The 25,507-nt window shown below is 42.3% G+C and overlaps 1 protein-coding gene across 1 annotated transcript in view; it reads right to left on the bottom strand.

Annotated features, from left to right (window-relative positions):
* Window positions 1-25,507, bottom strand: part of NUP205 (nucleoporin 205) — a 119,211-nt gene that overhangs the window by 87,117 nt on the left and 6,587 nt on the right. Inside the window, exon 3 of the mRNA XM_042925644.1 lies at window positions 4,241-4,317. The gene's annotated coding sequence lies outside the window, so the exon portion shown is untranslated. The remainder of the gene's footprint in view (window positions 1-4,240; window positions 4,318-25,507) is intronic.

Below are 25,507 nucleotides of genomic sequence, written 5' to 3'. Positions count from 1 at the left end.
TTTTCAAATACACAAATCAGATTATGTACTTGCTCTAATCAAAATTAATCAATGACCTACCACCTAAGAGTAATATTTGAAAACTTCTGGATTTTTTTAAGGTAGGCTCCATGCCCAACATGGGGCTTGAACTCAGGACCCTGAGATCAAGAGTCACATGCTCTACCCACTGGGCCAGCCACACGTCCCTTGAAAACTTCTCAGCAAGGCACTCATGCCACTTCCTGATCTGATTCAGCTTCCTTCTTCAACCTCCTCATCCTCACTCTTCCTCAAGCTCTTTTTGCTGATCATTCTGAACTATTTTCTATTTCCCAATAGACCATGCTTCCTTGTACCACATAGGAATATCTTTGCACCTGCTGTTCTATATGTTTGGAATGCCCTTCCTTCCCTATCCTTTGACCACCCACTAGATTAACTTCCCAAATATAACCCGTCTTCCAAGGCTGAGGGCCTGTGTTAATTCTGCTTCCCTGTGCTACCTTTGATTCCACCAACGAATCTAGGCGTTTCTTTCCCTACATCCGTATTGCACTCTTAACCACCCCTATCATAGTCCGATGTGCTATGACGATTGTCTCTCCACTAAAACTGTTAGCTCCTTGCAGAAGATGGTTACTAAAAGGCCCCCAATGAATCACACATCCCTGAATTCAAGCTAGTGTGTAATCATCTGCCAAACCGAATCTGGGTGGGCCTTAAGAGTTGCTTGGGCCAAAAAAATGCAGTGGAAGTGATGTTGGGCAAGTTCCAAGGATTTAAGAGGTGTTGCTGCTTCAACTTTTCCTCTTTTGGTGCCCTGAACATCACATACGGAGAGCTGAACTCTCCTCCTTGAGGATGAAAGACCACGAGTGGAGAGAGTAGAGAAGCCGAGCCAGCCTCCACCTGTTCCCGTTATCCCCACTGAGACGCCAGATGCAAATAAAGCCATCTTGGTTCCTCCAGTCCTAGCTGAGCCACCAGCTGACTGCAACAGGGTCAGTGAGCCCAGCCCAGATTCCAGAATTGTAAGTGAACAGCTATTGTTTTAAGCTCCACTTTTATGGTTTGTTATGTTCAATACACAACTGATTTACTCCTAGAGAGCAACAACTGTGTCTTCTTATATTTAGGTTCCCTGCTCCTGCCACATCTCTGGCTTGCAGTTACATTCAGAAAAAGACAATTTGCAGAGCCTCATGCTTCTGTGATCTACCGGAATAAAAAGAAGGCACATATAATTGTGGTTAATAGTACAGACCCTAGAGCCAGGTTTCTTGGCCTCAAGTTCGGTTTCCCTCACTGACCTGTGAAGCCCTCCTTATTGAATCAGTTTTCCCAACTCTAAATGGGGATGATAATATTAGTAACCTCACTGAAGAGTTTTCTTTTTTTTTTAATATTTTATTTATTTTTGATAAAGAGAGACAGAGCACAAGTGGGGGAGGGGCAGAGAGAGAAAGAGACAATGAATCTGAAGCAGGCTCCAGGCCCCGAGCTGTCAGCACAGAGCCTGACGCGGGGCTCGAACCCACAAACTGCAAGATCGTGACCTGAGCCGAAGTCGGATGCTTAACCGACTGAGCCACCCAGGCACCCCAAGTTTTCAACAAGCTTATTTGTAAAGTGTTTAGAATGTGCCTGGCACAGGAGTGGGTGCCTGGGTGGCTCAACTGGTTGCGTGTCTCGCTCTTGATTTCGGAGCTGGCCCTGAAATGCCAAGTAGGGTGAGAGAAGGGCAAACAGACAGAAGCTAGAAGAGGAGACACAGATGGGAAAGACAGAGAGGGGGGAAGACCTGGGGGAGTAGGGGAGCAGTGACAGAGAGAAAATGAATTATACACTCATCCATTCAAAGTATGAGCTTTTGGGGGCACCTGGGTGGCTCAATCGGTTGAGCATCTGACTCTTGATTTCAGCTCAGCTCATGATCCTAGGGTCGTGGGATTGAGGCCCATGTCGGGCGCCATGCTGAGGATGGAGTCTGCTTGGGATTCTCTCTCTCTCTCTTCTCTCTCTTTGCCCCTGTTGCCCGCTTATGCTCTCTCTCTCTCTCTCTCTCTCTCTCTCAAATTAAAAAAAATGATGGGGCACCTGGGTGGTTCAGTTGGTGAAGCAACTTGGTTTTGGCGCAGGTCGTAATTTCAGTTTCATGAGTTGGAGCCCCTTGTCAAACTGTGCCGACAGTGAGGAGCTCGTTTGGGATTCTCTCGCCCTCTCTCTCTGCCCCTTCCCCACTCGTGCTATCTCTGTCTCTCTCAAAAGAAATTAACTTTAAAAATAATAAAATTAAATTAAAATTGTAAAATAAAAATAAACTATTTCTAAGGCAAAATAAATACTAAAGGGAGGCACAGTAAATGACTAAAAACTAGTTTAACCAAAAGTGCACTGCAGGGGTGCCCGGCTGGTGAGTCAGTAGAACATTCAACTCTTTTTTTTTTTTTTTTTTTTTTTTAATTTTTTTTTTTTCAACGTTTTTTATTTATTTTTGGGACAGAGAGAGACAGAGCATGAACGGGGGAGGGGCAGAGAGAGAGGGAGACACAGAATCGGAAACAGGCTCCAGGCTCCGAGCCATCAGCCCAGAGCCTGACGCGGGGCTCGAACTCACGGACCGCGAGATCGTGACCTGGCTGAAGTCGGACGCTTAACCGACTGCGCCACCCAGGCGCCCCGAACATTCAACTCTTGATCTCACTTGGGTTGTGAGTTTAAGCCCCACATCAGGTGTACAGATTACTCAAAAAATAAAATAAAATCTTTTAAAAAACCCACTGCAAAAGTGGAGGCATGCAGCAAGTATAAACAATGTGGTTTCTTTGGGGTTGGGGTAAGGACTGTGTCCCAGTTAAAAAAAAATTTTTAATGGTTATTTTTGAAAGGTGGGGAGGAGCAGAGAGAGGGAGACAGAGGATCGGAAGCAGGCTCCACAAGGACAGTAAAGAACCCGATTTGGAGCTTGAACTCACGAACCATGAGATGATGACCTGAGCCGAAGTCGGATGGCTTAACTGACAGCCACCCAGGCGTCCCTGTGCCCCAGTTAAACTGATCTACTTGTCACGTCCCTCAGTGTCCCAACTAGTTGAGTTTTAAATGTATACACTAAGTGCTTTGAGATCTTAAAATAAGGACAGTTATCTCTTATTTGGACTCTGGAAAATGAAAACTAGGTAAAATTACATGAAGGAGGTAGCACTTGATAGGATTTTGTATGATCTTGAAAGTGTATGGGGGTGGGAAATGGGGGGAACAGATCAGTGAAAAAGTGGCAAGGGTTTAGTATTTACTGGGCTGCAACAACTTCTCTGGACAAGGCTTAGAAATATAGATGAGGGGCGCCTGGGTGGCTCAGTCGGTTAAGTGTCTGACTTCGGCTCAGGTCACGATCTCGCGGTATGTGAGTTCGAGCCCTGCGTCGGGCTCTGTGCTGACTGCTCAGAGCCTGGAGCCTGTTTCAGATTCTGTGTCTCCCTCTCTCTCTGCCCCTCCCCCGTTCATGCTCTGTCTCTCTCTGTCTCAAAAATAAATAAACGTTAAAAAAAATTAAAAAAAATATATAGATGAGTTTCAAGCTCTGTGATTTTCCATACCCCGCCCAGTGGAGGACCCAGTGATGACAGATTCATCACTATGTGTTGACTCCAGTCCGTGGCCAGATACTGGTTTGCAGATGAGGAACCATTGGTTTTGGAGCACTGATGGTCTCTGGTGGAATAGGAAACAAATTTGCACTAGATTTTCCCCTAGAGATACACCAACTACAATGCAGCAAGTAGATTTGTGAAGAGCTTCCCCTTCCTAGGCTGCATTATCCCAGTAGCCTCCTGACTGGTCGTCCTGCCTCTGGTCCCACTTACCTCCAACTTACCTTCCACACTGTAACCAGAGGGATCACTTCATCCTCTCCCCAACACACCTTCACATCCTCGTCCCTGACCCGAGGGGAAGTCTACTTCTCAGAACGGCCTACCAGGCTCTTCATGATCTGGCTCCTACCGCCCTCTTCAATTTAATCTCACCTCTACTCAGGCTCTCTTCTTCAGTGACTGCTGCAGCGACTTAAGGAGACATACATTCTCAGCTCCAGCTCCCCAAGACCCTTTACCCAGCCCCTTTCTTCATGGGTCATTCCCTCTGGCTGCTGTATCACATCTTCCCTCCCTCTGAATCTTCGTTGGCCCTCTCTTCTTTGGCCCCCTCAGCTGGTTAGTCCTCTCAGGAAATCACCTTCACCCCACCCCACTCTTACCTGAGGCTAAATTAAATGCCCTCCTGTGTTCTTCCAGAACGTATTAGAAGTTGCCCCAACTTTGTCTGGCTGTCCTTCTGGAACACAGAAGAGTAGAGGTACTCAGTAGGTACCCAACATACATGTGCTGAAAGACTGAGGGTGAGGAAAGGTCAAGTCACTGTCTCATACCCATTACCAGACTATACTGTGGGCTCCTTGAAGACAGCTTCATGAGCCACCACCTCTCTTGCAAGCCCCTGAAAACTCTAGGATAAGAAAGCAAGAACCCTCTTTACCTGATAGATGGACTACAACACAGACCTGAAGGGGATACGGTACTCCATATTTCCTTTTATGAGGAGCACCAGGGCTCCAGCTAAGGGATTGGCTGGTTGAGTCCCCTTGAGACGTTTTCCTATCGGCACGTGTGACAGAAGGTGCATGACACAGAACAGGAAAATGAGTAGTAAAAGTACTGAGGGGGAAGTGTGGTATTTGTTGTTTGTTTGTTTTCTTAAAGATGTTGTGTAATTGAAATTTGCTAACAGGGTAGATTTTTTTTTCAAGTTTATTCTTTTTTTTTTTTCTTTTTTTGAGAGAAAGAGAGAGCACAAGCAGGAAAGGGGCAGAGAGAGAGAGGGAGACACAGACTCCAAAGCAGTTTCCAGGTTCTGAGCTGTCAGAACCGTGCTCAATGAGGGGCTCGAACTCATGAGCCATGAGATCATGACCTGAGCTGAATTCGGTCACTTAACCTACTGAGTCACCCAGGCGCCCCTTAACCTGATGAAAAGGAGTCTGGATTGTACTCTGGGAATTAGGAGGGCGCAAGTGTGTGAGGAGAGTGGGGAATTACTGAGGAAAGCAGAATTCTGTCTGAGTGAGATGACAGAACACAGCATTCATCCCATCAGAAGAACACTCCAAGAGAAACTATGTACAAGAAACAAGAAACCATTAATTGAAATAAACTACTGCACTGTTCAGGATGCGATGTGGCCTCAGAAACAAAGGACAATAGGAAATGTTCCCTAGTGCAGACAAATGAAAACGAAATAAATTTGAAAAAGGGGACTTCAGAGAAAATTCCAGATTAACATGAGGCTGTTGTGTGGGTCGTTTCTCCGCTTCCATTTGGTTTAAGGATGTTCTTCAGTGATGGGTATTTTGTATCTTCTCTTCCCACTTCCTGGCAGAGTTGAGATTCAAGGAAGAGACTGATAAACAATGTAAGGTACAGCATGCTGGTGGAGTGGAGGAGAGACTTTTTTTTAATGTTTTTTTTTAAATTTTACTTTTATTTTTTATTTTTGCAGAAGCAAAAGAGACAGAGTGCCCAAGTAGGGGAGAGAGGCAGAGATTCCCACGCTGAACGTGGAGCCCAGTGTGGGGCTTGATCCCACGACCCTGGGATCATGACCGAGCTGAAATCAAGAGTCGGACATTCATCCAACCAAGTCACCTAGGCACCCTGAGGAGAGACTTTTAAGACAGGTTGCTTGGAATCTAGATTTCTGCTTTATCGTGGGATAGCAAGCAAGTTATTTCAACCTCTCTCAGCCTCAGTTTTCTCACCTATTAAAACATATAATACTTTCCTTGGAATGCTGTGAAGATTCAGTGAAATAATGTATGGATTTAGCAAAAGACACTTAAAAGACATTCAGCTGTAATAATAGGACAATCAGATTAAAGAAGAATGAGGGTAAAATGTGGGAATTAAAGAAAAGAAAAAGGAACCATGGAGTAAGAGTGTCAGATAAAGATATATGAATGCAGTGATAACAATAGGGTAGCATCAGTGTATTCTTTTAAAAAAATTTTTTTTAACATTTATTCATCTTTGAGAGATAGAGACAGAGCGCAAAGGCAGGTTGGGCAGAGAGTGGGGGAGACACAGAATCCGAAGCAGGCTCCAGGCTCTAAGCTGTCAGCACAGAGCCTGATGTGGGGCTCAAACTCACCACTGTGAGATCATGACCTAAGCCAAAGTCCGATGCTTAACCGACTAAGCCACCCAGGCTCCCCTAGCATCAGTGAATTCTATTAATGAGGCTCCCACAGTATTAACTCAACCATGGCACAAAACCCTATACATATCAAATTGCACATTTAATAAGCACATAAGTGATAATAAGACTAAACGCTCTTAAAATTAGATATAAAATTGATGTGGCTGCAGGAAGTCAGAATTTAATTTACGGTGATTTTAAGATTTCAATCTCCAGCCACAAGTAAGACAATCCCAAAGCAAGCTAATCATTTTTAAAATGTAATTTAAGGAAAAAAAAAAAGTACTGGGGCACCTGGATGGCTCAGTTAAGCATCCAGCTCTCAGTTTCAGCTCAGGCCATGATCTCACGGTTCATGGGTTCGAGCCCCGCATCTGGTTCTGTGCTGACAGTGCGGAGCCTGCTTGGGAGTCTCTCTCTGCCCCTCTCCCTCTTTGCCCTTCCCCTGCTCTTTCTCTGTGTCTCTTTCTCAAAAATATAAAATAAAAACTTAAAAAAAATTTTTTAAAGGTACTATCTAGAATTTAAATATTGTTGCTTTTTAGTTTCTGAAATTACAACTTCGTAGTACCTAGAGCAAGGCTGGATACTCATTATTTTTTATTGTGAATAAATATACATAACCTAAAGTTAACCATTTTTAAGTATACAATTCTATGTCTTTATGTACCTAGAACAGTACATAATATCCCATAGTAGCTGATCAATAAATATTTGTTTAATGACTGAGTATACAGGAGAAAAAAGTTGGTACACAAGGCAGAGTTAGATTGAGAAAGAATATCGAGAAGGTTCCAAGAAAAAAAATCACAAGAAAATTAGAAAAAATGTCAAAATGAATGAAAATTATACCTCTTGGAAAAGCAAAGCTAATTAGATGTATGTGGAAGAAGAAAACAATAAATAAATGGAAATCAATCAAATAGAAAATGGGAAAAGAAAGAGAAAGTCAATGAAATCAATCATTTGTTCTTGGGGAAAAAATTGATAAATCTTTACCTTGATTAATCAAGGAAAAAAGGAAGAAAAACACAAATTGCCAATATCAAGAAGGAGGAAACATCACTTCAGATGCTACGTGCATTTAAAAGATAGCAAGGGCGAGCCCCTGGGTGGTTCAGTCAGTTGAGGGTCTGACTTCAGCCCAGGCCATGATCTCGTGGTCCATGAGTTTGAGTTTCACATGGGGTTCGCTACTGTCAGCCTGTCAGCACAGAGCCCGTTTCGGATCCTCTGTCCTACCACCCCCTCTCTCTCTGTGTCCCTCCCCCATTTATACCCTCTCTCTCTCAAAATAAATAAATTTAAAAAAAACATTAAAAGATAGCAAGGGAATACTATCAACTGCATGCCAATATGTTTGACAGCTTAAATGAAATGGTCAATTTCCCTAACAGACAAAAGTTGCCTAGAAAACCGACATAGCTTCCTATCCGCTGATAAAATTGAACTGGTAATGATGAACCATTTTACAAAGAAAATTCATTCTAGGCTTCTATAGCTTATTTGGTGAATGTGTTAGCAAATGCTTAAGAAATAACAACCCTATACAAAATCTTAGAGAAAACGAAGGAGTAAAAACTTCCCAGTTTATTTTAGGAGGCTGTTTTTAACCTGATAAAGTCAAAGACGTTATAAGAAAACTACAGGCCAATATTACTTGTGAACATAGATACCAAAATCCTTAATAGGATAAACCACTAAAAACAGCGAAACACATTCAGCAATATATAGATAGGATAATACATCATGATCAAATGGGCTTTAAAAATTCAATTTTAGTAGTTTCTTTTCGATCACAGAGGGACTCTTACTAATTTTATTTTATAAGGCGAGTAAGTGGCAAAGAGAATTCTAATGTGTTTACCCACAGATGCTACTAAGCCAGCAGAAATCTTTGGATAGGCTAGCCCAGGTCCTCTTTCCACAGAACACTAGTCACAAATCTCGGTCTTTTGCTCTTCTTTCCCCAAGAAGCCAAATGGCTCTGTTAACACATTTTTGCCTTATTTTGCTTTTCATTTTTTCCAGAATGAGTCCAATCGGCAACCTCGCGATGAGCTTGGGACACACTCTTATCTCTAGATCGGGCTTGGTCTTCCAATTTCTTTCATTTTTTTAAAATTTATTTATTAAGTTTGATAGAGACAGAGCACACCTGTGGGAGAAGGGCAGCGAGAGATGGAGAGAGAGAGAGAATCCCAGGCAGGTTCCACAGTGCCAGCACAGAGCCTCACGTGGGGCTCAAACCTACAAACTGTGAGATCATGACCTGAGCCAAAGTCAAGAGCCGGATGCTTAACTGACTGAGCCACCCAGGTGCCCCAGTCGTCCAATGACTATAACACATTTGCACTCTCTTAGGATGTGCTATGATCTTCATGTTTGTTTCCCCCCAAATTCAGAGACTGAAGTCCTAATCTCCAATATGATGGTATTAGGAGGTGAATGAGATTAATGTCCTTATGAAAGCAGCTCCAGAGAGCTAGCACACCCATTCCACGAGAGGAGGATGCAATGAAAAGTATGCGTCCTGGGAGAGGGCCCTCACCTGACCATGCTGACACCCTGATCTTGGCATTCCGTCCTCCAGAACTGTGAGAAATCTATTTTGGCTGTTTGTGAGTCAGTCTCTCCTATTTTGCTACGACAGCCTGAACGGACCAAGACAGGGTTGCTTGCAAATGACCATTTCATGCCAACAGCGTAGTCACTATTTTAGCTTATGATCGTTATTAATTTCACTCTCAGATTAATTATTTGGCAAATTAATTGTTTAAAGGCTAACTCACTAAGGAGTTTAAGGGTGGAGACCAACTTCCTCTCCAGCTAACTTGAAGCAACTCGCTGAAGTGCCTGGCTCCATGGAACAGCTGAATGAATGAATTGTAAATCTACAAGGAAAACCTTTTTTTTTTTAATGTTTATTTATTTTTGAGAGAGAGAAAGAGAAGGAGCACGTGCAAGCACACACGAGTAGGGGAGGGGCAGAGAGAGAGGGAGACAGAGGATCTGAAGCGGGCTTTGAGATGACAGCACAGAGCCTGACGTGGGGCTCAAACTCACGAACTGTGAGATCATGACCTAAGCTGAAATCAAGAGTCTGATGCTGAACCCACTGAGCCACATTGTTGGCATCCCAACAATGACCGTTTTTTAACCTGATTCCCCAAATCTAGGACATTTTATTATCTTGTTACTATTTTATTAGGCACAATTTCACAAAACGTTTGCTTCCCTTTTTGTAGTGTGTGTGTGTGTTTTTAAGTTCATTCATTTATTTTGAGAGTGGGAGATGCGGGGCTCGAACTCACAAACCATGAACCATGAGATCATAACCTGAACCGAAACCAAGAGTTGGATGCTTAACTGAATGAACCACCCAGGCGCTTTCAGTTATGCAGGACATTTCCACTTAGGCCTAACCAAAAGAGGTTAAAATGACACCTGAATCTGGGCCTCCCTAGAGGGTCACTTCCCCAATAGGCCATCTTAGTTTTCTTGACCTCCGATTCATTTCAGCAGCACCCCCATCCCCAACCTGCTCATGGATAGGTGGCCTGATGGAGTTCTGAGGAGCATCTATTTGCTGTTCAGGTAGGAAGCCTGTATCAGCAGCAAGTGGAGACTGTCCAGGGTGAAACCTTGCTTGCAGGGGCCACAGCAGGCCTGCTGTCTCCTGGGTACTTTGAGTCATGACTCTAATTGCCGAGTCCTCAGCTGCTCCAATCAGTCCTTCCGGCTGGAGGTGGAACTGTGTTCTTCTATCCAACCTCAACTTGCTGACTCTGAAATATGGAGCTGAGTAGCCCAGTTAAACTGGACACTGGCCGGTTAGCTGGGCAGGTGGCTTACCCTCTGCCTCTGTCCCAGCCAGAGTGGGAAGGGCCATGATGCTCAGAAGGGTAAAGACAAGGCTGAGAACAGAGGCAGTTCAAGCGGATGCCGCTCATTACCTGGGAGATGGGTAGAGACCCGGAAACCAATTCCGAGCTGACAGATCTGTTGCAATGGAAGCCCCCCTCTGTTAACAGGGAACAGAGCCTGGGGAGATGGCCCCAGGCTGTGAAATATGAAAGTCAGGAAGTTGTTGCAGAGGGCAGCCTGCAGCCTTACGCTGAGTCTAGGGGTACTACTTTTAGGGAACCATCCCAACCCGGATGATCAGAGTGTGATGCCAATTAGCATTAACACGAACGGACTGGGATTTTCAAACTGCAACTTGTGACCCATGAGTAGACCCTGAAATCAATTTATTGGGCCTATTCCTCAACTTCTTTAGCTAAAAAAGAAAGAAAAAAGAAAAGAAATGAAAAATAGAATATACCGAAATATCAGCGTCTGACAAACAATAAGGGATGTTCTGATTTGTAAAAATTTTGGTTCAGCTCAATTTTGTGTAGTGTACCTAGGTCTTCGCACAAAATGTATTTCCAACTAGAGGTCATGTACACAAAGTTTGTTAGCAGTGGCTCTCTCTAATTCCCCATGCTCTGATTTCCTGCAATCCTAGCAAACAATCTGTTTATTTCTATTTAGCTGCCCTCATAAGAGATGGCTTTAATCAGTGAATACAAACATTCAATGGCTTGATAGTTTTATTTCTCACTGTAGATTAATAAACTAGCATTTTGATTTTACTATTATCAATCTCTTATGAATTCTTGTTAAGCATGAGTCAATTCCCTACCACCCTCACTCCAATGGGTAATTAATAAAACAGATTTCCAAGCCAGCCAGTCTGGAGACTGAGTACCAGAACAGGATTGTTTCAAAGCAATGACATCCTTACTGGCCTTTTCCCTGCCCTCCTCACCTGCCTGCCTTTTACCCTTCACCCAGCAGCCACATAAATCCAGTCTTGGTATTTTCCTGCCTAAAACCTTTAACGGCATGTCATTGTATTAAGTTGAACCAATGAAATCGTTGGTTAAAATGAAAATCAGTGATTTTACGCTGATCAATCCAATACTTAAAACGGAAACTCCTTGCCTATAATAAGGTTTTGTATAAACTGGACCTCATCTCTTCTCACTCTTTTACCCGTGTTATCTTCATCCAATGGCTTCCCCCTCCCTTTTTTTATGGCAACTCACAATAAGAAATACATTTCACATCATGATCCAGGATCCACATATACATAAGCAAACATAACATGCTTCAGGTCTTGACTGGAACATAATTTCCTGAGAAGCTTTCTTCAACCAACTTGTTCAAATGGATCCCATCCCACCCTTGATTCTCTACCACTGGATCCTATTTAATTTTTATACCACTAGGTGTAATCTGAGGTTCTACATTTACTTATTTGTGAGAAAGAGAACAGCAGTCCCCTGATATCCAGGAACTGACCTGATATAATCACTTAGGCCTTGGTGTTGCTATGAGCTGGCCTGGCACTCACAGCTAGGACTTGATGTCTCCCTGTAGAACACGAACAATATCACAATATCACACAACATCAACATGAGACAAGGGCACTTTGTGACCATGATAAATCATGACCAAAACAAGATCAGTCATAATCGTATCTGAGCAGAGAAAACATTAACATTCTCCAAGCTACAAAATACCAAATATCTTCCCTCCAGCTAATACGAGTGACTGCAACTTCTTTCCTAATTACACCTATAGCCTCCATATAAATAAGATTTACTGATATGTCCAATCACAGAATCACCGCCTCTTGTACAGACTAAACCTGTTTCCTGGAACCTTTCCCCAAATTACCTACCCTAACCCCAAATCCTATGAATCCTTTCGAACACCCTCGTACCAAAATGCCCCACGTTTCCACATGGTGTGGTCTCCTTTGCAGCAATGAGTTAATAAACCCAACTTGTTCAGCCACAAGTATGGTTTCGTGTATATTAGTCACCAATGTATTCCCTGGGACTTGCACAGTGCCCACCACTTAAGAGGTGCTTAATATCTTGGATAAACAAATAAAATGAATAAGAATGAGAATAATTAATTACTTAATTTCCACCTTCTTGGGCAGAGGTGGAGGGCCTGTCTGGTGGCTGGCCGATCTTTCTAGGAGACAGTGTTCTACCTTGCTGTGTGACTATAGAGCTATTAGCTCTCATTAACACCCTCCTTAAATGCTTGGTGATCTCTTCTGTGACCATCTCTTCTGCTAGTCAGAGAAGTTCTCAGTCCTTTTAAGCATCCTCAAACCTAATTCTTCCATGACCTTGGCTTACTGAGTTCTCAGCACTTAAATATTTTCTGGACTGCAACCAGCAAAGGTGAAATCTCATCCTTCGACCTTCTGTGATGCTGTTTCCAAGCAAGAATTTCTTTGACAAACTTCTGACGCCTTCATTCGCCACATCTAGCTATGTGTAATATTTTGAGGTTCACTGAGCCTCCATAATTTTTAATGATCTTTTTCTGATTATAACACTAACCCATGCTCATTACAAAGCATTTAGAAAACACAGAATGGTGCAAAGAATAAAAACTGAAATTAGCCATAATCCCACAGGTGAGACCTTGATTTCAGTTGGACATGTAGATATTAACATAAATTAAAAACATACATTCATTTCTTATGTTTTTCACAAGAATATTATGAGCGTTACCTTCATCATTAAATATTCTTCAAAATCACAATTTGCAACTTTTTCATTCAGAGAACTTTATGTGCTAAGAAATCAAAAGCCAACATACTCAGTGTATGGTCCTAAATGTAGGTAGCTGAACTCTTTATAGTGAATATTTAGATTTCTTCTAATTTTTCACTGTTACTGTTATAAATACTTCAGGGAACATCTTTATGTATGAATCATTGTCCACATTGTTTAGAAAGGTTTATTAGAAGTAACATTATTAATTTAATGCACATGAATTTTTAATACTCTCAATAGATATTGCAAAATTGTTTTAAAGACTTTACATTTCTGGGGCACCTGGGTGGCTCAGTCGGTTAAGCATCCAACTCTTGATTTTGGCTCAGGTCATGATCTCGCGGTCCATGGGTTTGAGCCCCACATCGGGCTCTGTGCTGACAGCTCAGAGCCTGGAGCCTGCTTCGGATTCTGTGTCTCCCTCTCTCTCTTCCCTTCCCCCCTGCTCATGCTCTCTCTTTCTGTCTCTCTCTCAAAATAAACAAACATCAAAAAAAAAAAAAAGACTTTATATTTCTGCCAGAGAAGGTACCTGATTCTCCAACCTTCACCAACACTAAATATTATTATTTTAAAATATATATTATTAGGAAGATTTATTTTTAAATGGTAACTAATTTTTACTTACTTTTTTTTTTTTTTTTTTTTTTTTTTTTTACTCCTGGTGAAGTTCAGGAGTTTGTTCAAATAAATTTCTTTAAGGATCCAAAGACTCCTTCCTACCCTATTTTTAAAAACAAAATTAAATAAAGCATAATGCCTTTACAATAATGTTGTATAGTAGTTTTCTCACATAGATAAGCTATGTATTGTAGGACCTCCATGACCGTGAACCAAAAACGAGTCAAGTCTGACACCGGCAGACAATCTTTTACATCAGAACTGTGGTGGAAAAGCCAGGACGTGTAGTTTACACATTGGTATTTTCCATGTTAACTTCAGAATTATTGGTGCAGGAAGAAATTGCTAGGTCATAATTTCAAGGGAACAGGACTTAGAAAAAAACTTTCTATAAATTTTGCTTATTTATTATGTGCTCCTGGGTTAAGCCGTGACTAAGATTAGAGACGTGAGGGAAGGGAAGGAAGTGTATTCCAGACAGAAATTCATCTCTGCCAAAGGTTCAAAAATACCCAGACATTTCCCTGGTGGTGTTTTGCAATTCTTCGTATTTGCATTTTTCTCATAACAAAGACCCTAGCCTGCAGCCAGAGCTATTTTACCCCCTCCAACATTTTCTGAACAAAACTGCCTGGATCCAGATTTCTATTTTTAACCCCCTTGAAACTCTTTTTGAATTAATCACTTGATCTGTGTGTGTGAAATGCGCTCTGAGCTCTGAATAGCTTCAATTATATTACATTCTATTCAGGTAAATTCAATCCAACAAACATTTACTGAGAACCCACCATGAAAAACAAATAATTCTCTTAAAAAGAGGTGTGTAGGAGTACCAGATATATCAACACCTAACCACAATACTCCGTGACTGTCTCCACATCCTACAGATGGATATAAAGGACCATAGAAATACAGATAAGGGACAGGAAGAACAACTCCTTTTACCTCCACTCCTTTTGCTGAACGGGTGCATCAAGGGTTTTCAGGAAGTAGAAGAGAAAGAGAAGAAAACAATTTTAGTTTCTTTATAGCTACAGTCCTAGCCCTTTCGCAATTTAAGGCTCCTAGTTAGGCTCCTAGATTGATCTGGAACTGAGGTAAGTAGCCAAAGCTTTGGGGCAGATGGCTGCAGATTTAGTGGGCAGCAGGAATGTGCCATGAGAGCGGCCAGATGTGCTGAAAACTAGATCAAATATTTTTTTAAAATTTTTTTTTAACGTTTATTTATTTTTGAGACAGGGAGAGACAGAGCATGAACAGGGGAGGGTCAAAGAGAGGGAGACACAGAATATGAAGCAGGCTCCAGGCTCCGAGCTGTCAGCACAGAGCCCGATGCGGGGCTAGAACTCACGGACCGCAAGATCATGACCTGAGCCGAAGTCGGCCGCCTAACCGACTGAGCCACCCAGGCGCCCCTAGATCGAATATTTTAAGAGGCAAATGCATGTGGCTGTATTTCCAACTTTTTTTTTTTACTTTATTGAGGTATGATTGACATGTACATTACATGTACATTACATACATTACACATGTATGTACCTGTGAAACCATTACCACCATCAAGGTCATAAACATATTCATCTCCTCCCAAAATTTCTATCCTCTTCCTTTATCATGATTATTATTGTTATTTGTGTGTGTGTGTGTGTTAAGAACCCTTAAGAACTACCCTCTTTGCAAATCGTTAGCTATAGGCACTAAGTTATATAGCAGATTTCCAGAACTTATTTAATTCACATGATGGAAACTCTGTACCCTTTGACTATCACTCTACCCCCTTTCCACCCCTAGCTACCGCTTCTACTCATTGCTTCTATGAGTTTGACTATTTTATCCTATTTCGTTATTGATTTTTTTAGAAGTGGGGACGGGCAGAGGGAGAGAGAGAATCTTAAGCAGGTTTCATGCCCAGCATGGAGCCCGACAGAGGACTCGATCTCACAACTGTAAGATCATGACCTGGGCTGAAATCTAGAGTTGGACACTTAACCAGCTGAGCCACCCATAAGTCCCAAGTTTGACTATTTTAGATTCCACATATAAGTGAGATCAATGGTGTATCTAATTGGATGGATCTTTGCAGGTTATGAAGTCCTCCTTCCTTCATACGTTATCTCATCTGTACTTGTACCAAGTAGGTAAATGAGTAATTATTCTCCAATTTTAACAGCTGAGGAAACTGAAGCTCAGACAAGTTAAGTGACTTGCCCAAGACCATCCAGAGAGTGGCCCAGCTCAGCATAAAACGTAGGTCTGCTGACTACAAGTTCAGTGCTCTTTCCACAAGAGGAAAGCCCAAACACGTTATAAGGCATGCTGGTATTATCTGTGCACACAGATAATATGTGGCTCCAGCTCCAGCCACTAGAAAAATTGCTCTAACCACTAGAATAATGGCTCCAGCTTCTAGAATTTTATTTTATTTTAAGTAAACTCTATACCCAACGTGGGGCTTGAATTCACAACCGCAAGATCAAGAGTCACATGCTCTACAAACTGAGCCAGCCCAGCACCCCTCCAGCTTCCAGAATTTTTAAAGTCCCCTTTCAACCTATACTAAAAGAAAGCTAGACTTAAAAGGGAAGGAAGTGGAGAGGAAGCTTTTAGTTATACAATTGACTCAGGCAGAAGATGTAGGCAAAACATAATGCTCTAAAAATTTCACCTGTCTGATGAAAAGGGAGGTAAAGCTAAAGAAGAAAGCTATAAAAGATCAACCACAATAACAGTATCATATTATTATCCTATTTTCATGATGTGATAATAACTATTAGGTAATAGTACATAATACTCAAGTAATACTTATTATTAAGACACTTATATAGCGCTTACCATATTCTAGGTACTGTTTAATATTTTAGATATGTAAACTCAATTCAATCCTGCCTCTAAGAGGCAGGTATGATTATGATTTCCATTTTATAGATGAGAAATCTGAGGTACAGAGAAGGTAAGTTGCTCAAGGTCACCCAAGCAGTAAGTGATGGAGCCATGATACACACCCAGACAGCTGGACTTCCCAGGGCCACCTAACCACTTTCCTGCACTGCCTCTTCTGAAGCCTGCAAAACTCCTTCCAGGAACAGCTAGACTTTGCTTTGACCTAAGTTAGGGATGTCCCTCCACAATGTGCTCTCATAACACCCTATACAACCCCTGTCCAACTCCTCACCTTTTCTGTAATCACTTGTTTAATTGTCTTTCTCCATAGTCTCAAAGGTATGGAGGCAGATGCTGTGACTCGCTCATTTACCACCATAACCCAAGCACCTGGCTCAACGCCTGCACCATCATAGTTGCTCAATGCATACTTGTAAAAATACTTCTTAATCTAACAAGCTCTTCTGTGTTTACCAGGTACCGTTCAAAGAACAAATATTAAAAAAAATCCTAGGAGGCATATACTACATTATTGATAAGGAAACCGAGGCACAGAGAAGTTGAGTAATTTGAGCAAAGTCACAGACTAGCAATGAGTCAGGATGGTAACCGAGGCTGTCTGACTTCAGAGTCCATGCTCTTAATGACTAGGCTGAATGAATACATGAATGAATGAATGAAACATCTACTTGCATGTACTATATAATCTGGGATTGCTATTCCTTAGGCTTTTGTGGTCAAGCAGTTTTCTTAGTGGCTTCTTCATGGCTTCCTTTATGGCTTGGGTTTGTTATTTTTCACTGGCCTCCTCCAGTGGAAAGATGATGAACATTACAATTGCAACTTGGCTGACTGAAGTACCAGATATTTGTCTCAGTTACGCTGCTTTTTATTTAGTCTCTACAAATGTCTCAAGGTGGAAATAGTTGTCCAAATCTTTGGAAAAGAATTAAATAACTGAATTCTCTCACAGCATTGCAAGATGTCAGCAGAGTGCCAAATAGGAAAAAAAAAAAAAGGCTAAAAGATTTATTTTATTTCTAAACATGCAGCGTTATTGTGCTGATACCCTCAGATTCCAAGTAAATTGTGAAAAAATATTGAAATACAATTAAACATACATATTTAAATATTTAAACAGAAATGACTACTATGACATTTTTACAGCTTATTATTTACTTGGTTTGTTCTATAAAAGCTTATGCCATGAAAATAGGATCCTTGTTTCTTAAAAACTATTTGATACCTATTGGAATACCGGGAGAAAAAAAAATGGACAGTTGGGAAATAAATGTGCCTAAACATATACAGATTTTTCTGTTTATTCGTCAGTCTCTTTCCTGGTATTTCAAGGACTTGGAATGAGAAAAATCACACAGAACAGTGCCCTGAGCAATGGACTTATCATGGTCAGGTGTATATTTCCTCCCACTTCATTCTCATCAGAGTGTGAAACATACGGGCCCCTTCAATGTGTAGGACTGGGCCTTGTGGCCCTGCAGGTGCTCATAAATACTTGTTGAAGAGAGAGTAACATAGACGGGAAGATACAGTTCGATATCCCTATGTTCTAGAATGGCTCTTCAAAAATGCAGATCAGCCTCTCCAAACAAAGTAAGTGAAACCAAAAATCCTGTTTTCCCAAATTTTTTGTGCAATTGAACCCAGAGGAGAAATCAGAAAATATTTCAACCACAAACCAAAAGTCTTTAAATGGGGTAGTTTTTCAAGGTTTCCAGATGCATTATAAATTATTATAGTCTTTGTCTCTGTCTCTGAATTTTCCCCCAGTAGAAAGAATTTATTTTATTTTGGTGCCACATTGAGTGTACAATGAAAAGAATCTCTCCACCCCATCCTACCTCCCAAGCCAACAGATTCCTTTCCAAGAGGGAATCACTATTACTAGATTCTTGTATATCCATCTGGAGATATTCTTTGCATATACATTTTTTTTCACAGACGATAATATACCATACATAACCTTCTCTTCCCTGTTTTTTTCGCATACCAAGACATGATGGATGGGGCTCCACACGAATAAATATACAGATCTGTATCATTCACTTATGTGACTGTATAGACTTCCGTTAGATGAAGACGCCATAATACTTTTAGCCTGCCTACTATCACTGGACAGTTAGGACTTACATTTTACTATTAGAAACAATACTGAAAAGAATATACTTAAACATATATAAATCACAGATATTTTAGAGGGAAAATAACACTAGGCAAACACTGAAACAGAAGGTTCTTTGAAACCCTTTTTTAGGGTACTTATTTCCAAATTTAAAAAAAGAAAAAAATTCAATCTCCAGTAGTTGAGGAGAATAATGAACTATAACAGAAATCAGAGATTTCTTTTTTAAAAATTTTTTTTATTAAAAAAAATTTTTTTAAACGTTTATTTATTTTTGAGACAGAGAGAGACAGAGCATGAACAGGGGAGGGGCAGAGAGAGAGGGAGACACAGAATCTGAAACAGGCTCCAGGCTCTGAGTGGTCAGCACAGAGCCCGACACGGGGCTCGAACTCATGGACCGTGAGATCATGACCTGAGCCGAAGTCGGACGCTTAACCGACCGAGCCACCCAGATGCCCCAGAAATCAGAGATTTCTAACACGAAAAAGAAAACTAGGTTTTTGGGGAATGACTTACTCTCTTTATGAGTAGGGTGGTTTACGAATTAAGTGAAGTGTTGGGGCATCTGGGTGGCTCAGTCGGTTAAGCATCCACTTTCGGCTCAGGTCATGATCTTGCCATTCATGAGCTCGAGTCTCGCGTCAGGCTCTGTACTGACAGCTCAGAGCCTGGAGCCTGCTTTGGATTCTGTGTCCCCCTCTCTCTCTGCCCCTCCCCCACTCATGCTCTGTCTCTCTGTCTCTCAAAAATAAATATATGTTTAAAAAAATTTAAAAAAAAAGAATTTGGACTTCAGAGTCAGACAGATCTCCTTTCGAAATCCCAGTGTCACTCTATGCTACCAACAGTGGGGTGCCCCGTTAAGCCAACTAATGGTGGATGTCCAGTCCTTAACAATTCTTTTATTCATTCAAGAGATATCTATTGAGGACCTGCGATGTACCAGGGAAAGCAAAGCAAATCACTAATGGATGAAGTGCCAAGGCTCAAGTCCCTCTATCCTGGTGTCACAAAGAATCATTCAGCCTGCCCACGGTGTTTTACTGTTTCAGACATTTTGCCACCTGCCACCAAGCTCCCTTTAAACAACTGAGTTTGGAATCTGCAGCTCTGACCTGGATAGCTTCATCAGTTTCCTTTTGACCCTCTGCCTTTCCTTTCTCCTGCTCCCCTTCACTGAGAGAAGAGCATTCAGACACTTACCCTCCTACAGCCCTGATAACTTCATCAGAAGGGAGGGGGGAGGGGCACCCAGGTGGCTCAGTTGGTTACGCATCTGATTTTGGCTCAGGTCATGATCTCACAGTTTGTGGGTTCGAGCCCTATGTTGGCTCTGTGCTGACAGCTCGAAGCCTGGAGCCCGCTCTGGATTCTCTGTCTTGCGCTCTGTCTCTCTCTCTAAAATAAATAAACATTAAAAAATTTTCAAAGAAAGAAGGGAGAGGGGAGACAGAGAGAGAGAACCCCCATAGACCAGTGTAACCAGTGTACCTTTGCCCTGTTTTTGCCTTTTCTGATCTTACTTGAAGAGACCACACCTATAGTTCAATGTTAGAGGTTATCGCGCGTAGGGTCCCAGTTCCGGGGTCTCTGCTGATGTCCTTGTTTTCGCTGGACACTGGCTCCAGCTGAGGTTGTTTTCTTCATGCTCACTGTATCGGGGTTCTTGAATGCAAAGAACAGCCATGGACCCTGGCTAACTTAAGTGGAAAATGAATTTATTAGAAGGATATTGGATGACTCACAGAATTGGCTGGGAAATGGAGAACAGGCTTAGAAAACAGGAAGGAACCAAGGGGCAGGCCACTGGAGCAGTCTGGTTAAGGGGACGAATGTTGCAGGCATCACATCCATCACCGTTGTTTCGCATGGCTCAGATGGCCCTGTTGCACCTGTTGGCATACCGCCACAGGTAACATCCAGCTAACTCTTCCTCCTTGCATCATTCGTCAAGTCCTGGAAAGAGCATCTCATTGCAGAGCCTAGGTCACATGCCTGGGCTTTAGCTGTCCAGAAACTCAGGCAAAACCAGTGGCCTATTAATTGGCTACCCTCTTTGTTGACCCCAGCTTCCCATCTAATCCTCCCCCAAGTTGGAATGAGAAGGTTTGGTCACAGGCCAAGATCCAGAATCATATTCGCAAAGAGGCTTCCATGGATTTTGTGTTGGCCCTATTTGGGCCCATCATTGTGTAGCCATCCTTTGGATATTGATATTATTTCTTTTTAAGTCAATACTTGCCCTTAGTTCCATTGTGACTGCCTTGCCCTGCCTTGCCCACCTCTCACTTTGCCATGTTTCTCGGCAACCTATTTGAACCTGTTTTTTCTGTTGTGTTTTCATGACAAAGACCTTCCCCTCAGCTTAATAATTTCAAACTTGTAGTCTGTATTCTATACTTTTTCCAGTTTTAAGGCTTTTGTACGCTGGAAAAATCTGTGCACTTGGGGCTAAGGTTATTTCTTCTCAACCATCTTGTTCTGCTATCTAAGCATTTCACATAATTTGTTAAAGAGATTTAAATTTTTAAAAAATATATATATTTTTAATGTTTATTTATTTTTGAGACAGAGAGAGACAGAGCATGAATGGGGGAGGGTCAGAGAGAGGGAGACACAGAATCCGAAGCAGGCTCCAGGCTCTGAGCTGTCAGCACAGAGCCCGACGCAGGGCTTGAAGTCACGGACCATGAGATCATGACCTGAGCCGAAGTCTGACGCTTAACCGACTGAGCCACCCAGGGGCCCGAGACTTAAATTTTTTTTTAATGTTTATTTATTTTTGAGAGAGAGACAGACAGACAGACTGTGAGTGGGGGAGGGGCAGAGAGAGAGGGGGACACAGCATCCGAAGCAGGCTCCAGGCTCCGAGCTGTCAGCAAAGAGCTCATCACGGGGCTCGAACCCACAAACCGTGAGGTCATGACCTGAGCCGAAGTCGGGTGCTTAACGACCTGAGCCATCCAGGTGTCCCTGAAGTCCAAATTCTTAATCGTTGGGCTGTCTTGTCCACTTCCTGGACCCCTCCAGCAGTAACTGCGGAGGATTCTGCTGCCTGCCAAACCGTGTGGAGGCGCCCTTCACGCTGCTGGTGCTCACCATGCTGTCCCTTGCCCTGGTTGCCATCCCCTCCCTCTGTAAGCATGGTCGTGGCAGAGATGCTGGATTTTTCAAAGTGCCAAAGGTCCTCGGAACTCTGGGCAAGTGTGCTTTGCCTACCACACTTTATGAATGAGTGTGAGACATGACGCTTGTATGCCAATGGCACACAGAGATTTTAGGGAAACTGCTCTTTCACATTTGACTCATAGCTCACATTTCCTCCTCTTCCTAGCACACACAACTGCACTTGGATGCCCACATTACTCAGATATGAGTTTATGGAGAGGGCTGAACCAGGACACAGATCTGAGTAACAAGCATGACTCAGTATACCCCCTGGCCCTCCAATGACTCAGGTTTTGTTACAATTTTATACCCCAGGTTCTTCCCTGGAGATTCATCTCTCAGGAAATCTCTTGAGATCTTCTATAGGTTAGACTTCTGGTGGCCGTCCCTGTCTCCTAGAGGTGTCAGACTTGTATGAGTCCCAGCAGTAGACACAAATAGGATTCTCCCTAGGGTACCTCTTGGATGAAGTTAGCAGTCTCAAGCAGATCTAATAAATTCCCTTTAACTTCCATGCAATAAAATCAACAAAACAAGGGGCACCTGGGTGGCTCAGTCAGCGTCCGACTTGGGCTCAGGTCATGATCTCACGGTTCGTGTGTTCGAGCCCTGTGTCAGGTTCTGTGTTGACAGCTCGGAGCCTGGAGCCTGGATTCTGTGTCTCCCTCTCTCTCTGTCCCTCCCCTGCTTGCACTCTGTCTCTCTCTCTCAAAAATAAATAACTTTTAAAAAAATCAACAAAACCATTTAAATCAATTTTCCACTTTATATGAAAAATGCAAAATGATAGTGATAAAAGCAGATCAGTGGCTGCTTGAGGTTGAGGGTAAGGAGACAGAATTCACTGCAAAGGGGTGCAAGGAAGCTCATTAGGGTGAGGACACTGTTTTATATCTTGACTGTGCTGGGGATTATGTGATTGTGTACTTGTTGTAAGTCTGAAGTCCTTCAGAAGCTGACTTGAGCAGGCTCCACACTGTCAGCGCGGAGCCTGATGCCTGAAACCACGCATGAACCATGAGATCATGACCTGAGCAAAAACCAAGAGCCGACGCTCAACCGACTGAGCCACCCAGGTGACACGTTTCTTAGACATTTTCTATTGACTGAGAGAAAGAGAAAGAGAAAGAGAGGAGAGACAGAGAGAGAGAGAGAGAGAGAGAGAGAGAGACAGAGAGAGAGAGAGAGAGAGAGAGAGAGAGAGAGAGAGAGAGAGAGAGAGAGAGAGAGAATCCCAAACAGGCTCCACGCTCAGCACAGAGTCCATGCAGGGCTCATTCCCATGAATCACAAGATCATCACCTGAGCCTAAACCAATAGACACTCAAACGACTGAGCCACCCAGGTGCCCCTATTTTTTTCTTTCTTTTTTTTTTTTTTTTCTTAATTTAAGTAGACTCCACACCCAATGTAGGGCTCGAACTCACAACCCTGAGATCAAAAGTCACATGCTCCACCAACTGAGGCAGCCAGGTGCCCCTCTTAGACATTTAATTTTAAACATTACTTTTAGGAATAATTTAAAAATTAGGGTAATGTAGGCTTTCTCCAGAGAATTTGTTTCCTTCTACCAAATACCTTATGGTGCTAGCAGCCAAGGTCAGGACTAGGTTATCTACATGACCCACTGGAGAGTACCTACCTCTACCCTCTGCAAGTAGGGCATTCCAGGGTTCCAGTCAAGTGCAGAAGGCCTCCACCTTCAGATGTGTTGAATTCGAACCCCTATTCCTTCAGCCCCAGGTTCCATGAAGCCACCCCACTTTTCAGTTGTTCCCTTCAGATTAATTAACAAATGGTCTCAGGGTAAAAGCAGTTTTTCAACATATTTAACAAGGAGCGGGTTATCTTCAGCACCCAAAAGACTTACCTTTGACCATTGGCCAAAGGCAGACTTGTCCCTTACAAACTTTTTTTTTTTTTTGCACGAGCCACTGTCCCTTGGACAGAAATGGTCTCAATTCATCTGTTTAAGTTCCAATTCTTTCCCAGGTCAGGGCCAACTATATTATTAGGACTTTGATGCCTTTTAGTAAACGCTTCAGGTATTTATCCAGCTCCTTTTTAATTGCCGTTAGTGAAAGAATAAAAGGATTTATATTTAAAGAGCACCCAAGGACCAGGAAGTGGACAAATCTGAAGAGAGACAAATCTGGATGGTCCCTCTTTCAGTACCGTGGTAGATTGGATTATTGTTCAGCAAATATTCACTCCACCCAACCTCCACAAGACGAGTCTACTTCCCAGCTCTTTGGAGTTGAACTTGGTCATGTGATTTGCTTTGACTACTGAGACGTTGCCAAAGAGGTGCAAGGAGAAGCTTCAAATGTGTTGCATATTTGGGCTTGCTCTCCTGGATCCCTGCACCCCCATAAGAACTCTGCTCAGGAAGCTGCTGCCCCTTCAGCCTGGGCCCCAGAATGAATGAGCACACATGAAAGCAATCCTGAGCTGAACCCACAGAGGAGACAACCCCAGCTGGATTTGCAGCTTGAAGGAGAGCCATTCAGATGAGCCCACTTTAGATATGCTGACCACTCAGCCGACCTGCAGCTGCCTGAGAGAAAACAAATGATAATTCTTTGAAGACCCTGCATTTTGGGTGCAGTTAGTTACACAGCACTTTTGTGGCCATAGCAAATCATACAAGACCTAGCAAGAAGCGGGCTCAACAGATCAGCGTTACTGCAACGCACAAAAAAAAAAAAAAAAAAAAAAAAAAAAAAAAAAAAAAAAAGAGGCTGTTATCAGAATCTGAGCTCCAGAAGCTTTTCTTTGCTGACACAGGTCATTCTCCACCCAGGAGGTTCTCTTTATACATAATTGCCTAGATGCTCCCCTATCCCATTCTCTATGGGTAGTTAAAACATCATGGGAGTGTGGTCCTGGGACCACCCCCATCCCCCCGACCCCACTTCTTTGTAAAGGTGTACCAGTGTATTTATGCCAGGCTTAAATTAAGCACGTGTCCATGTGGGACAACGAGGAACAATGCCGTGTTGCATGTGCAGTATGTTCTGCCCACTAAATCTTATTTTGCCTTTACACTACGCAGCACTAAGTGGTGTGTGTGCCTCTGCCCGTTTTGCACAATGAAGGTAAAGGTTGGTAAGAGTCATCTCGCACGCTATCACCGAAAGCCAGAAATCCCCATCGCGCTGCTAAAAACCCATTACCCAAACTTAACAAATTTTACTATTTTTTGTCATGTGCATTTTTTAAATTGTTTCCTGTTGTTATTGCTGATACATACGAATGCTATTGATTTTTATGTTGATGATGCATCCAAAAACTTTGCTGAACTCTCTTTCGTTTTCATTGTTCATATATTCTCTGGCATTTCTACACTGACAATCACAACATCAGGATGTAACGAGCGCTTTTTGTTTCTCCCTAGCTGTTGAATCTCTTGTTTCCTTTTTACATCTTTTTGCATTGGCTCGACCCTCCAGCATGACACTAAATAGTAACTATGGTAATGGTGAACATTCTTGTCATGTTTTAAAGAAAATGCTTTTGAAAGTCCCCCATTAAGTGTAATTTTTGCTGTAGGATTTTAGTGGATTAAGGAAGTTCCCTTTTATTCCTAGTTTGCTAAAATGTAAATTTTAATCATTGAGCATTGACTTTTACTGAAAGCTTTTCTGCATCTATTAGAATGATCGTATGTATTTTCTCTTTTAATCTGTCAATATGGTAAATTATACTGTATTTATCTCCATAAGTGAAAAAGTTGAAAAAGAAAAGTTGAATAAGAGAGATATTATCTACTTCTTGAATGGTTGCAAGATATTAGTGTCTGTAAAATATTAGTGTCTTTCAGGAG

Source organism: Panthera leo, chromosome A2, assembly GCF_018350215.1.
Source record: "Panthera leo isolate Ple1 chromosome A2, P.leo_Ple1_pat1.1, whole genome shotgun sequence".
In the NCBI taxonomy this organism is placed as follows: Eukaryota; Metazoa; Chordata; class Mammalia; order Carnivora; family Felidae; genus Panthera; species Panthera leo.
Note: the sequence above shows the minus strand (reverse complement) of the source record. Positions and strands in the feature narration are given on the sequence as shown.